The 14,276-nt window shown below is 37.0% G+C and overlaps 1 protein-coding gene across 12 annotated transcripts in view; it reads left to right on the plus strand.

The window, feature by feature from the left end:
- DMD (dystrophin) overlaps positions 1 to 14,276 on the plus strand; it is a 1,394,632-nt gene that overhangs the window by 1,056,706 nt on the left and 323,650 nt on the right. The window lies entirely within an intron of this gene.

Raw genomic sequence — 14,276 nt, forward strand, 5'->3', positions numbered from 1 at the left:
ATCACTGCTTTTCCTATACCTCTGCCCCCTCCCTCTCATGTCCCTATCCTGCTGTTCACTCTCATTCCTGTTTTCCCACCTTTCGTGCACTTGCCTTCATGCACTTGTGCTTGTGCTCAGCCTGAAGCATTTGCCTTTCTCAAACAGGTGAGCTGGTGGATGCGGTACGGCTGCAGCTAAGCAGTTGTGTAGGAATGAGGCAGTGTGGGTGGAGCTGGCCAGGAACTACTCTTCCCTCTTCCAGGGAATGTATGTCCAGCTTGCAGCGGTACGCTGGGGTCTGGGCACCTTACGATAACCTCTTGGGTCAATGCTGTTGTGGCAGTTGCTGATGTTTTTTGTTCAGTATGAGTAATGAGTATGATCATGCTTTGTGGTTATTTAAGGTTTGAGTGATTGTTAATCTGTGGATAGAGCTTCAATTTGGAGGGAAATCAATAAGCATGTCCTCAGCCAGAAATTCTGTGCAATTGTGTGCATGTATAGAAATGTCCCTTAATGTATCTCTTATGTGACTTTAGTTGTTTACGGTAAGGAACAGTCCTCCAAGAGAGTAACTCGTATGATCTGATTTCCATATGCAATGTCTCTCATGCTGTGGAAGACAGTTTGAAACATCTTCCTTTGATCTACAGTGACATTGGAAAACAATAAACCATCAAGCCTCAAGAGAATACCTTGGCATACATGGTGAATCAGTGTAATTGTTATCTCTTAATGCCTGCACATCTGCATCAGTGAGTAATTAAAGTTTGAAAGGAAGCTAAAATTTTACAAACTGATTAAGATCTTTGCAGTTTTTCAGAACTATGTTTGGTTTGGGGTTTTTGTTTTGTTTTGTTTTGAAGAAATATAGGGGCTGTACTCAAAGAAGTTACAACAACCTCATTTACACAATAATCTAGACCTGGAATACAGACTAAGAAAAAATGAAATCACAGCAGTTATTCCTCTGTCAGGAATCTGTTTAAAAAAAGAAACAATTCTGATCGCACATCTTCTGTATTACCACAGTCTTAATAATGTCCTACACCACTGCTATTGGCATTGCACTTCTTTGGCGTTCTCTCTCAGCATCACCCAAATCAAAATGACTAATGGGTAACTTTAGGTACCTGTACACCAACAACGGTCGTCCTCCATTCCTCAAGTGCCCATCTTCGGTAAAGCCGCCCAGCCATTTTGCATTTCCATTGCCAGCTTGCTCCTGTTGCTTTTTGTTAGACCCGTGTGCCTGTTACTTTTGTCCTCTGAACTTTCTGGCACAAGGTACAGACTGAGAGCAAAAGGAGGATCATGGGAGTAAGCTGGCATAGTGGCATCAGTGCCACCGCTACACCAACTGGAAATGATGAGCCAGTGGCGCCTCCATAGCCCTTACGAGCCTTTCTGAGAAAGCAGCTGATACAGAGTATTAGGACGTGCTGAGGCATAGCTCTCCTAAATTTGTCAATGCTTCAGAGTTTTGTTTTGTTTTTAACCAGAATATATTATGCTTTCATGGATAAATAAACTGATGTTGCTTTTAGCTGGTTCGTCAGGACTAAAAGATAATGGCATCTGTTCTGTTTTATGTGTAATATTTCTCTTTCATTTCTTAGTGCAGTTGTTTATTCCTGTTTTTATGATCCTCAGCCCACGTTTCTAGAGAGTTCTTCAAATCCCTTGGACAATGGCTACAATTTACATCTTTGCATTTTCTCATGCTTGGAGTGAAGGTATTTAGAAGGGTACTCTGGAGGGATAAAGTAGGAGCAACAGAAATAGTAGCTTCCTAAACTCAGTTTTCTTTTGTTAATAATTAATAGCTGACAAAAAAAAAAAAAAGCCTTCAAATGTAGCTCTCAAGAAAAATAAATCTTACTTTTTTTGTCTGGTGGAAAAAGCCACTGGAAAGAAGTGTGTCTGCATATGCGTATGTGATAATTTTCAAGAGAAAAGAAGGAGTAAGGTCAGAAAGTTGAGTAAGAAAAAATTGCCAATTTTTCAGCAGCATAGACTGTAAAATACCTCCCAGTTTTGCAGGCTGGTATTTGCAAAAAGCCAGTGACCTCAGTCTGGAGTCCTTCCAGGATTTAGCTCTTGAAGAACTGCTTGTCACAATCTAGCAATACTCTGATTTCCATAGGGAGATACAAATCATTAATTTTTAAAAATGTAACACATTTGGAAGCTCTTGTTTCCACCTCCCAATATGGCCTTTCAGTTGAACTGACTGTTATGGAAACAGGGTGGGGGAGAGCAGGAGACAGGGTCCAGATGCATCTTAACAGCCTCCTAGTTAATTTGGGTTCTCCACCCCTGGAGAACAGACTGCATCAATCCTTAGCTTATCCTCTATGTGGTATGACATTTTCTTGCACCTTACTAGTTTAGTGAGTAAAAAGTGAAAATATCACAGATCAGATAAGGCCAAATTTTCAGATATATTAAACTTGAAAATGATTATTCCAGAATTTTATATATATCTGTGTTGTGCTTCATGTCAAATTGTGTGTCAATGCTAGTAAGATGTAGAAATACCTTACTGGCATGGAAAAAGTTAATAATCAGTGAAAAGCTGAAAATCAGGTTGGATTAACTGATAAAGATGAACATTTTTTACTAGTGAGTTGTTAGCAGCCAGTGCCATAAGCCCTTGGGTTTAGGAACTGAGGTCTGTGAATAATAAAAAAAAAAATACCTCTCATGTTGAAAAACAGCACTATAAAAATGGATGCTATACATTCATCCAATCTTCAGTTATTTTTCAGCCATGACTGACACTGTTATGGAACTGCATGTAGTGAATTTCTGAACATGGTCAGAATTTTTAATGCAAAGCAATGTATACTATAGTTTGTTATTTAGCTAAGGCCCATCTTTTGTAGTACAAGAGAGAGCAAGTATGTGAGAACAGTCTAGCTAAAACCTGGAGACAAGCTTATTTCTTTCTGGAACTGTGGAAGTACTTTGTCTATAAAATGTTCATATTTGACAAAACATAACAGGAACTAAGTGTAAAAAAAATATACTGGAAGAGACAGTTTTACACCCATTTTCATTCTTCTGTCCCAGGAAAAAGTTGAGTGGCTAAAAAACAAGTTCTGTTTCTCTAAAGCAAGGGAATTACAGCAACGAAACAATATTTCGCAATGCACAGAAAATCTTGTCTGTGGAAAAATGTCAGTATTTCAAAACTACTTTACAAAGGCAATATAGGGAAGGATATTTTCATTTTGACTTTTAATGGTAAAGTTTATTCTAAGGTTATTTTCATTTTGCCAGGAACATTTATTATATTCATAATTGGGTTGTAATAGTATCCCAAGAAATCCTCCTCCTCTGTTTCAACCAGACCGTCATGCTCGAGCTCATTGCCCCTCAGGCTGCAGTAACTCTTCAGTTACAGAACAGAAATCAGAGGAAGGCCATTAATTTTGAAATTTATTTTCCTTGGGTTCCATCTTTGTTATTGCAAAGGCCTACTGCAAAATCAGTATCTATATCTATATATACTTATATATAGCTGTGTGTATGTATACATAAATACACATATAAAGCAAATTATTAGTTCCTGCTTTATTATAGTAGCGTCATTCGACTTTACCAGTGATTCTTTCTTTTTTATTTATATCAGATATATTTCTGAAACTGTCATTCAGATAAAAAACCTGTATTTTCTGAAAAAGAAAAATGCTAATTTTTCTTCCACTGAAGTAGAATTGTGAGGCTCCTCAGCAAGCTACTAATCAATGTCTGCACCTTCTGCCTCAAGCAATGGTTACGGATGAAATACATTAACTGTTCGTAGTAAGAGTTCCCCTGGTCTAAACAAGAAATAGCTCCAGTTTTATGCTTAACTTTGTGCTTAAACACTGCTCTCAGTCAGAAATTGATTAAATATATTTAAATTACATTATATCTATGTGAGGGAAGGGGAACCAAGTAGGACTGATGCTGGCTTGAGGAAACAGGTGTTGAAAATTCATCTCAGATAAGCTGGCATTATAGATGAGTTGAAATTCAATTCCAAATGTATTTTTAATTTCTCACAGATTCATAGATTGCAAGGTCAGAAAGGATTGATATACCGTTTATGAAACCATAATCCATGGGATTTTACATAGGGATTCCTCTTCCTGCTCTTCAAAGTTGTGTCTACTATCTATTAAAAAAAAAAATCGTCATGATCTGAATTTACACAATTCTATTAAGAATCTCTTATATTCTTTAGTCATCTGTTCTGATTTTTAAATTGACTTACTACTAAGAATTTACATCTTTTCTGTTTGAACTTTGCTGTCTTCAATTTCCAGCCAATATACTTTTTCAACACTGTTGTTTCCGTAATTAATAATTACTGTATTATCAGAAAACTGTCTTCAGTGGCCCCTAGCATGAGCAAATTTACCCTCTGTAGCAAGCTGTATTGACCAAGGGATGGCACCATAAAATGACAGAAAAGTCTAAAACGAGGCATAATTGCATAACGTAGGTGCCTATCTCCCAGCCTTGACATCCCTGCCCAGCTCTGCTGGTGCTCAGCTCTTAAGTAGTGCCATTTGCTGTGCTCCTGCAGTTTGGCTTTTGCCTCTGAATAGAAGCTCTCTCAACCTGCTCTGCAGCAAATTAAAATCCAGTACCCATCTTCGGAGTAAGCCCTCCTTCACCTGCCTCCCATGAATATGTGCTTTAATCTACCAGGTGTTCTCCATCAGCATATTGAAAGGGTATTCACTGGAAATGCAGGAGGAAGAGCTGCTGCCTTTTTCTTTTCCTTTGTACAATTTCTAGTGGATAAGGCATCCATCCAGGCAGTGAGTCACCTGCTTTCAGTGTCTTTCTTATCTCCCACTTTTCAGAAATGTCCCTTACACCAGGCTGTTCTGGTCGGTGTTAGTCTTTGCCTCTTCTGTTGAATTGGCACCATTGCTCAGAAAAGAGCTGAGTCCTGGGATAGGGAAGAGAAAGCAAGGACCCGGCCCCTGTCACCAGGACAGCCATCACCTGTGACAAGACAAGGAGTGCTTGTGTATTTTTGCTAGTCACGCAGTGGCTAGGCATCTTTCCACACAGCCTACGCGTGGCTGAGTTCCCTCCTGAGGCATTTACTCTCCACCCACTTTTCACACTACAAAATAACTGGGGGACCTAGCTCAGCTACAGCTCCTACTTTAGCTACATGTAGTGATGCTCAAGTGTGCAGCACTTACACCTGTTTCTCAACCTACCCCATAGCTTCTTACATCATGAAGGGCAAATTACAGTTTTTGAGTGTTAAATACGGTATTTTCAAAAGACTGGTGTCTCTGTGACACTACCAAGACAAGATGGTATTAATAATTTACTAACTCCTGCTGGCAATTGAGAACTTAAGATTTCCCCTCTGAAATTAGTTATAAAGGTAAGTCTTGCCCAGTCCAGACTTTCAGTAACCCATTTTTACAGTACACCACTGTGTGGAGATTATTGAAGACAAAAGTCTTTTAAATGAAATATTTTTCCTGGACTTGCAATATCCAGATTATATACATTTCCTTCCTTCCTTCACTGGTAATGAAATATGAACAACATCAGAATTTTTCAGGTTTCTACCTTTACCTTCTGTGTTATTGTTGGCCTTAATTAAGTATATAGTTACAGAAATATGGGGGAATAAAAACTAGAAGTAAAAGAAACAAACAAACAAGTGCAACAAAAAAGAAAGGCAGAAGTATAGCTCTAGGAGTAAAACCTTTCTGGTTTAGGTTTAGGTACCAAAACTAGGCTTGTTACTTTGTATGGTTCTCATCTTTCAGAATGATAATGAGATATGAATAAAGATAAGGATCCAAGTTACTAGATTTGGACTAAAGTTATTCTAGAGTTATTCCAACATTTCTTATCAGACGTGGCAAATAAGAAACACCTTCCCCCCCACTACCCCCTACACACACATTCACAGAGCTAAATAATATTAAGTTCACTGTGAGAAACAAGTGGTGTAACAGCTTTTGTTTTCTTTTTCAAAAGCAAACCCCAACAAACCAGATGAAATCCTCTTTCTTCATTTTACCTTATCCTTGAGAAAAATATCTAGTGTCATAAGGTACTAAAGAAAAACTTATCTGGCAAATGATGCTGTGCCAATCCATTTTATTCTTCTTAATTGTTATCCAATTGCTATTACTGGAGAAAACTTCCAGTAAAAGTAATCAAAGATTTCCAGAGGCTCTAGCAGAAACTGAGGAAGTCATTCTGTGGTTTTTTCAGAGCATAAAATTGATTCAGGCTAATCTTTTCCCTATAAAATTTGATAATTTGGGGAGCATCTTTAGTCAAGCTGTTAGCTTTCCTTCTCCATGAAAATATGTTAGTTGTTTTCTTAAATTTAAAAAAAGGATAACTCAAAATACCTGTTTATTTTGCTTATATTCATAATATAATATTATGTCTACTCCATACTGTTTTATGCAAGGTGAACATATCTTCTGTTCAAAAATGTGATAAGGTAAAGAACCTATAACTTTGCTTTTGAAGTGCATTGACAAGTACATTTTTCACTGGATCAGTCTCAGATAAAAGAAGTTCACTACCACCATCATCTGAAAAAACAGTAAAGAAAAACATAAAGCTGCAGCATTGAGAAACAGAACAGCTGTCCTCAGTTTTGTTGGTAATATGCATCTGTAAGTGCAGTGGAAAATTCCTTAATCTGAAAATCGTTAGTTATATAGGAGAAATAAAATAGTAAATTTTGCAAATTCACATTCCACAAATGGTAGCTATGTGCTGAGAGACTTTGGTTCGGCCAACTAGTATAGAAACTGGGGAAGCTCTCTAGCTCCTAACACTCGTTCCCATCCATTAAGTTATTTAGTGTGATTGTCTGAAAGGACATAAGATACCCTGGAATAGTTTTGCCTGATTGTTTAGATGCTCATACTTTATTGCAAACAAAAGTAGTATTGAACAGCCGCGTTGCGTGGGGGCAAAAGGCTGTAATTTTATACACAGTTCACATATACTCAGATTTTCTGTTAGAGGTGTAATCCTGTTTCAGTCTTGAGTTCTTACAAGTGATTTATCACCATGTTCCTCTAGGTGAATGGATCTCATTACAGCCAAACACCCAAATCTTTAAATGTTGTTCCACTTGTTACAGACTTATCTTTAGCTTTGTTCCTTTTTTCTGGCAATGAGTATAATAGTGTTAGTTCCTTTTATCTGAGAGCGATTCATTCACAAACCATGTTAAGCTGTAATCTTTTCCTAGTCTCCTCTACATCTTCTCTCCATCCTGCCCACTGGATGGACTCCAGTGCAGTCGATCAAGACATCTCAGTTAGAATGATCAAGCTGCTGGTGGTTTGACCCTCTGCCTGGATATGCACCATATGTGCAAAATAGTGTAGACAGCATGCTTCCTTAGTGTCCCTCTGTTCAGTGCTTGTTTTCCCATAGATGGTGTCTGAGATAGTTGCCAGTGTTCATCAGTTTTGAACGTTACTACGCATTATTGTAAGAATGACACAGTCTGTCAAAAAATATCTGGGGATCTTATTTAGCACATAGTAGCTAAGCTTCCCAAACTACTTCACATTCCTGAAGACTCTGGATTTTTGTTTACCAATTATCCAGGAAAAGTTGGAAATTCAACCACTTCTGCTACAGTCCTGCCTTACTCCATGTATTGTAGTGTAAGGTGCCATAGTAGATGGCGTCATTTTTTAGATGCTTATTTTTAGTATAGCATTCTTGCAACTCCTTGTGATATTGCAGGTTCCTTGGACCATGTGGACAACTTGCATACTTTCTGTATCTTAAACACATCTTTTCTGGGATACCAGCATAAAGGGGAGGTACTGAGTTACAGGTTAGCTCAGCGAAAACATGCCATTGTAAATGCCACTAAACGCACAGAAAAACTTTGCAAAGATTTTGGAAATCTTTGCCCTTCTTTATATATTATTTTTCTTCTGAAAAGGAGTGGGTTCAGAAAGTCCAATTTTAGCAAGGTGAAGCTTCTGTTGTCTCATCGAGCTCCTTTGGTCACTTCCTTCATCTTGAGTTGGTATAAACTGATCCCCTTGTGACAGATTTTTTCTCTTTCTTTTTTATTATTGACAACAAGTAATAGTTGGTATGAATATTTTAAATGAGTGTGAAATGTCTACAGCATTATTAGTTTATATCACATACCCAAATTTAGTCTTACTTAACTTCACATCTGGGTAGCTTGCCTCTAACATGCATTAATTGGAGATCCCTCTACAAGAGATCTAGTGCATTGCATCCTTACATCTCTGCAGCCTATTTTCCTAGTCTGAAAATCTTTTCAGCTGCAGGCTGAACTTTTGTTTGCTTCCACCTTTTTATTTCTAAGGCTAGAGCACATCCTGCCTTCCTGGACCTGCTTCAAATTGTATTACCTTTGTCTTGCAACCTGTGTGTGTGCCACCTTTTTCCTAGTGTCAGTACCTAATTTGTTGGTCTATGAGGATGGTAAGAAACATCTCAGTGGGCCTTGGCTGACTTTTAGCCTCTCAGGAAGTCTCATTCTTGTACCTTTCTTGTGACTCTGACCCATGCTGCACATACTTTTCCTTGCTGACTACCCCATTTGTGGATAAGTAGAAGGGTATCTGCCTCCTGCAGTTCTGGAGCAGTATAGTTGATTTCCATGTGAACTCAGATTTTTAAGCTTTTATTCTCTTCTACATTTCAGTCACCTTTCCTTAGAGAACTTGCAATACCTGCTCCCAAAGTCCTTTTCTATAGACAAATGGGGAGCAGGAGAGGAAGAGAGAGGGTGAGAGTTATCCCAGCTCCAGCCATCACCATCACCTTACATTGTTGGTCAAAGCATGGAGATTCAAATTAAGTACTCCCCATTCTGCTTGGTTTGGTTAGTGTACATCAACAGCATGGTGCACTTTTCGCTGTCATAACTTCCTAGTATGAACCAGAATTCATAAGCTGTACAGGAACAGTCCTCAGACATTTCCAATGCCACCAACATAATTTGTTGAGTGACCACCACAAAAAAACATACAAAAAGTTCTATGATGCTTTTTCATGCATCTAGTGAGAGACCTGATAAGCTGTCACTGGTGGCTTTTCCACAGCATCGCTGATGGAGCTGATGTATTCACTAAGACAGTGATGAGAGCTACTTAGGCAGTTCTTGAGTGGGCCCTAAGTGGGCATGAAAATATGTGCTTATGAAAACTTAGGCTGCATAAATCACTCAGGCAAAAACAAATCATAGTGTCCAGTCTGTTAATGTTTTGATTTCACTGACAGGTACCAATCAGCTAGCAACACTGCTAAATAGTAACTCTAGACCACCTTATTTTCCTAAAATTATACGTGCTTTGGAGGGAAAACACAAAACAGCTAATAGCCAAAACAAAAGTTGTTTTAAAAAGAAAACTCCACTGCATTATATTACTTTCATTATTTCATAATTTTATGTTTAAATGTAGAGAGTATGTAAATGATCATTTTCTCTCATATTCCCTTCCTGCTTAGTGACAAGAAAACAAATTCAAATTGTGCTTGGGAGGAATAACTTAACAAAGCCAATTTTATTATGCAGATGAATTGTAGGTGTTGCATATATGCATTTTCTGAAATTGTTAGCAAGCTTTTTTCCAAAGCTTTCTCTCTTTCTAGGTATGTATATAACACGTTATATTTAGAGAATCAACCAGCCTTAAGAAACTCAGTTGTTTTAAGTAAAAGTTGTCATGGCTATACATTTTGCTCAGGAAGTAATTGCTTCATTTTTTTGTTTAAATTTAAGGTTTAGAGTCTAAAGTTTTTCAAAAGATGAGCAAATCATTTCCTCAACAACTGTTTAATGGAATTATGCTTTTTCTAAGAATATCATGGTGAGTTTGGAGGAGTGAATAGGTTCATAAGAAGAAAACTATATGTTCCTTCTCTCTTACATTCCCATATTAATCATTCAATTGTGCTTTTGTGGCCCACTGCTTCATTTCATTAAACAAGGTTGGGGGTGGGCCAAAATAAACCATCCCAAACAGCTGGGAAGTTTTAGTCTTCAGCCATGGGTTGTTTATGACAAAATGGTGCTTCCAGTTTGCTCTTAATATGCAAGGTCTTCTCTAAATCTCCTTTTTGACCAAACATCATTTTTTGGATCACTCACTGCTAGTGTTCTTACCTAGTAAAAAGTAGTATAAAATAGATAGCAAACTGTATTCGACTGGTAGCATGTAAATACACAGAAAAATTGTGAGGACATGGTAGTCATTACTACTACAGAGGACTCCTCAGTTAAACACTATAAAGGAATTGTGGGACCTATTTTACCCAATAATCTTTCATTTTTTTATGGCATTTTAACTTCTTTTTTTTCAGAGACGTTTTTCCACTTAGGAATGTAAAACGGTTACGAAGTAGACCCAGAGCCTTTTTGAAGAAGCATACAGACTGAGGCACAATCATGTATAATGCTGCAGAACAGCAACCTTAACTCTCATTTACATGTTTGAAGTTCAGCAATGGGAGATGAAATGTCCTGGCTTTGGTGTGAGAAGTTGCTTCTGATATTAAAGAGCAAACACCCCTAATCAGCACTAGTAAATGATTAGTTGAATGTTAAGACTTGGTACCATCATGGAATTCAGATATTCCAGTTTAATAATGCTTGCCATAAAGTCAGGAAAAAAGAAAAAAAGGTTGGATAGATTTTAAAGATCCTATCTTTTATATAAACTACTACACACATGGCTAGAGTGACAAGTATGCAGGCTGTAGCATGCTGTACTTTATAAAGCTAGAGAATATTTTAATTCTCCGTCTCAAACCTTGCAGTCCCACCAAGAATTTGTCACACTTCACCTGTTTCAGTTTTTCAGTTTACTTTTTAGCAATTTTTATACAAGTTATTTCAGTTGCTGACTTAAACAATTTGTTCCATATCTCAACCCCCATTTTGTGTAAAGAAATCATAAAAGTTAGGAACCTGAAAATTGGATTTTTCTTTTGAGCAGCTGCTGTCCACAAATGTGGAAAGATTGTTAAAAGTGAATAGCATCACTTTCTAACAAACTGTAGGCAGGTTTGATGACTGAATCTCATCTTTCCATTACTGTGCTGTCACCAAGCATTATTATGTTGGCACTCCTAGATATATGGAAGAAAAAGAAAAGCTCTTTTGGGGTTTAAAGCTGTATTTGTACAGCCATGGATGTCAGTGGTCCTTCTTCATTGTTGACCTACTCATGTTGAACTACATTTATTATTAAACACAAATTTCTTGATTAAAATGTGGTCTGTAATATTTTGCAGAATACATTATTGTAGCTTTACAGAGCACTAGGTAAATGAGAGTAAAGGGAAATTATATGCACAAGAACACAAGTGTTTATTAAAAAAAAAAACCTTTTAGTGTAGCTGATTCCCTAAGTCTTTGTACCTGTGCTTTTGGTGGCCTGATGGGGACTAGATAGATTTCTGTTTAATTTATTTTGAAAATCCTTTCATAATACTTTTATTTCTGTATTACCCATTTTTACATAGCACATTTGTTTCAGTGTGCTGACATTCCGAATCAGAGGCATCTGGTCTGTTGCATCTGCTGTGCCTCAACCAGGGTGCGACTATTAACAAGTTTTTCTTCCCATGGCTGTTGTAACAACATCTTCTGACTGTTTCCACTTAGTTTTCTGTTGAGGATCCAGTTTTACAATGTTAAATATTTGGCTGAATTTGTAAAAGTTTTAAAAAGTATCTCCATATATGAATTGCTTCTGATTTTGCTTTGGGTTTTGGTTTTTTTTTGTTTATTTGTTTGTTTTAGATAATTTCAGCTAATACTTTAAAACTATTCATTTATTTTTCCCAAAATCATATTTAGTGGTCTTTTAATATGCATTCATCAAATCACTTATCTTCCTAGAATAATGATTTGTATTTTTGTTACTCACAAAATCAATTTGTATGATTAGTTTATCCAGTCACAGAATATTTTTCTGAATTTGATAATACTTTCAGTGGAGCTCAAGTGTTGCTGTTTACTTTTATGCTACAGGATCACAGGAAGGCTCAGGAATGATGTGTTTTAGTAGCTACTTTTATCCAAGTTTCCATCAGGGTTTGTATGTGTACGTACAATGTAGGTTCCCTGTGGAACATATATTTATTAAGTCTTTTAAGATTGTACCAAGTGGTAAAATTGTACCAATAAACATTGTAACAATTTTACAACAATTTTAATTTATACAATTTCACCGAATAAAAAAGAACATTGTTTGGGTAGGTTTCTTCGACACTTTGTATTAAATCAAAGAAAGAATATATTAATTTGAGGAACATTGTTTTTTCCTTATTCTGAGTGGTTACCTTTCCAAGACTAAGAAAAAACCCCATCTGTTCTATAATTGCACATTATTGTCTCCTGACAGGTCCAAGAATCTGTTCATAGTATAAGGGTTTCAAGATGTCCTTCCTGACCTTTCAAAAATACATGTTAGTACGTCCAGCAGAAAGTAATTTTATTCACATTAAATGGCAGAGGGAAGGGTGTTCTCACAGTCTGTATAGGGACGAGATTGTTGTGTTCCTGAGGAAACAGCAGAGCTAGCAAGACTCACTTTAAAGAGGCATTGCTAGTTTTCCTGAGTGTCCAGTTCAGGAATTGCAGATGGGTCTTGTGGGTAAATCATTCTGTACAGCACTTAGGCATACGTCAGTTCCATTCTCTCATTTTGGTACTGAGCAAATCCTTACTGAGCAGTCCTTATCTGTTGCTATGTTTCTTACGAGATTTTGTATAGCAGAAGCTTTCTTCTGTGGTACAAACCTAGCATTTAATGTCTGGTTGGAGACTCAGGCTGGATTGGATAAATCATTCTCCTATTCAGTATATCAAATATAAAAATTATGTTTAGGACACTTTAGGGAACGGTTTAGAGTCACTGTTGGTGTAAGACTTTAGAATTACTTCATTTGCTTTTCCTCTTCTAAACTGTTTCTAGGTAGGGGAAGGAGAAAGGGAAATATTACACACAATTATCTGAGCATGTTGTACGTGTTTTAATGTTCCTTCTGCACAGTCCATTTTGGCAATATGTATAATGCAGGTGTTGATAGGCTGCAATGGGACTGCTTTTTCTATTGTAAAATTCATGTCACTCATTAACTTGTCTTCCTAGAAAATGGAGTTTTGAAGGCAAGTAGATATCTAGAGGTAGTAACTGCATCAGTAGATTTTATTTCTTTTTCTTGAGTGCTTTCACTAAGGAGAGACTTCTAATGAGAAATTTGTTCTTCGCTTAATTATGCAAGCTGCTGCTTTAACTGCGTGCCTCTGTATGCAATCCAATCAGTATACAAGTGAAAAAAACTGTCGAAACTTTTGGGTATGAGTTTAGAAAGCCAGTTATAAGATTTTCAAAGAGCTTCTGATACAGAAGTTAAAGGCAAGAATTTCACAGGGTGTAGCTAGATGTGTATCTTGAAAATTACCTGTTTTCTAAAGAGTTTGTAGCTGAACAAAAATGAAACTATGTGGAGCTTTTAGCTTGCTTTTGGTGATACATGCTGTAGTTACTGGAAGTGATATTCTCATTCACTTTTGTTAATCATCTCATTGAACAGAAAATGATACTAGGCCTTTACCTGTCACCTTCAACTTGGTGAAACTGTGTAACTCTAATCTCAGGTTGGAGGGCCAAATTTAAGATCAGACTCCACAGGTCTTTTCCATCCAGTACAGTCAGTGAATAACAGCTTGTTAAAATAAGGTATGATTATTTAGAATAAAAACATTTTAAGGGGGGGGAGAGACTTTTAAGACAATAAAATACTCAAGACACATAGTCAACAGCCAGGTGAGCATCCTAACAGATTATCTAACCACTGTTCACATAAAAAGCCTGAAAAATAAAAATCCTCCACTGACCTTTGTTGTCAGCTCGATAGCTCATGTACTATACCTACTAGCTATCTGACAGCATACTGTTCTGTTCTGGTGGCTCAAAATTGTGGGCAGAAAAAAGTCATTTGTTCATAATTTGGTAATAAATATTGCTACTGCCAACTCCTAAGACTGGGAAATCTAATGAGCATCTTTTCTGGAAGCTACACAATAGGGACTTGAAGTTGCTAGATTTGGTCAATGTCTTTTAAATACATGCTTGGATGCTTCTTATCTGGGAAACTGTTGAACTGATTCCTTGTTTGCTCTTCCCTAATCCTTCAAAATAAATTAAACTAATATATGCATAATTCTTATATGCCTTACTTTCCTTGAGTTCTCATTTTCATTATATCTAAAGCTA

Source organism: Aptenodytes patagonicus, chromosome 1 (genome assembly GCF_965638725.1).
Source record: "Aptenodytes patagonicus chromosome 1, bAptPat1.pri.cur, whole genome shotgun sequence".
Classification (NCBI taxonomy): Eukaryota; Metazoa; Chordata; class Aves; order Sphenisciformes; family Spheniscidae; genus Aptenodytes; species Aptenodytes patagonicus.